This window comes from Microcaecilia unicolor, chromosome 3, assembly GCF_901765095.1.
Source record: "Microcaecilia unicolor chromosome 3, aMicUni1.1, whole genome shotgun sequence".
NCBI classification, from domain to species: Eukaryota; Metazoa; Chordata; class Amphibia; order Gymnophiona; family Siphonopidae; genus Microcaecilia; species Microcaecilia unicolor.
In genome coordinates, this window is record NC_044033.1 from 252556432 (window position 1) to 252558210 (window position 1779).

Here is a 1779-nt window from a genome sequence, read left to right on the forward strand (position 1 = left end):
AGGGGATTGGGGGAGGACGGGTGCATCGTCCAGGCCTGGTTCCACATCTCTCCTCGTTTCTCTCTTCCTCCATCTTTTGGTGGGGTCTCTCCTCCTGATTGAACACCTCCACGAGACACTCAACCTTCTAATTCCCCCCACCCCCACCTGTCCTCCCCTCTTCTTCCCTTCACCCCCACTCGATCAAGCCTGGAGAATTAGGGGGACTCAATAAAACTAGTACGGGGTGATAAGGCATGCATGGGGAAGGAGAGATGAACTGTTAGTAGCACTAGGGAAGCCTGTAATTTAAGGTCTGTTCTGCTGCTAAGCCTGAAGATGATCCGGTAGAGATATGTCTTTTCCTCCAAGGATGGCCCTAGGCCATGGAATAAGAGGGTCACAACCCGCCTGAGGGCCTGGAAGGAGATTTCAGCAAAACAGTGTCACAGAGGCCCATTCACAGCCTCCTTTACATAGGTAGACTCAGGGTACAGGAGGCAGAAGTCAATAAATCCCTGCTATGTGCAACAAATTATTTGAACTGGGGTCGTGTAGGTGAACGATACCACCCTCCAGTTTACTCGCTTCTGGCCTACTTTCCAACTCTCCCCACAAAGACTTGGGGATGGTGATACAAGAAACACAGACCCCAGGACTGAAGCCCCCTGTGTATTCCCAGGACAGGGACAGTGCAGATGCAGGATGGGGAGCTCAGCCTACAGACCTTCTGTGGCATTTTTTTCACTCCAATGATTGCCACTATTTACCTGGGAAGTTTGGAAATCTAGATTAATGGTGGCCAGGGTGTAGAGGATCTTAGGGTGTGAAGACAGAGAAGAAGCAGGGGCTCTTCTCAAATTAAACAAGTCTACGAACTGTACAAGCCTTTGTGTTCAGGGTGTAGGTAGAGTGTGAAGACACGTTTTCAGCTTTATGACATCTCTGTGCTGTGGGACTTGATTTCCTCAGTTTTATTTATGGGGTGGTAAGGAGAGAGCAACAAGACCCATTCCTATACTGCCATTTCCTGATGTCTTAGCACGCAGGAGCGCAATAAATTCACAGTCATGTCATCTCTTCCCCCATTTCCCTGTCATTTCACCTCCTTCATATATGTCCTTTTCCCTCCCCTTTGTGCCAACTGTCCTGACACTGGTGCTTCAGCCTGCACATGGATGGTGGCCCAGGAGGGTCAACCCAACAGCCTGGTATTTGCATGGGGAGCCAACCCCGCCCACACACTCCAGGATTACAATATAAATGGAGATTTGGGGGTCCCAGTGGACATGTTATAATCAGCACTCATGGATGGGAAAGCTGCTTGGACCACGGAGATGTTGTCAAGGGTCAGAGAGGGAAGATGGAGCTTGGTGCTGATGGGGTGGATGCTGTTGGTGGAGGCATAGAAGCATCTTCTTTCTGGCTCTCTCTTGGGGAGGGGGAGGAGAGGTGAAACTCCAGCCCAAGGCTGTGGTCAGTAATCCATTTCGTGGAGTGCTGTTAAGCCTTCTCTAGGGACCCCCCCCCCTCCGGCCATTAGCTTAACAGAGATGCTCATCGCTTTTATAATGTAATCTAACGAGGAGGCTTCCAGCGTATCATCGTGCATGCAGAGAGTCTGCCATTGATACGTCTGAGCTGGCGTGGGATACATGGGTATGCATGTGTGTCACTGGATAGTCTGAATTTACTGGTATGAGCATGCATGCTCTTCTCTTCATTCTACAACTCAGCGCCTAAAGTTGGGTGTCAAATGTGCGTAAGTAATAGAATACCTAACACATATGGGTGGAATTC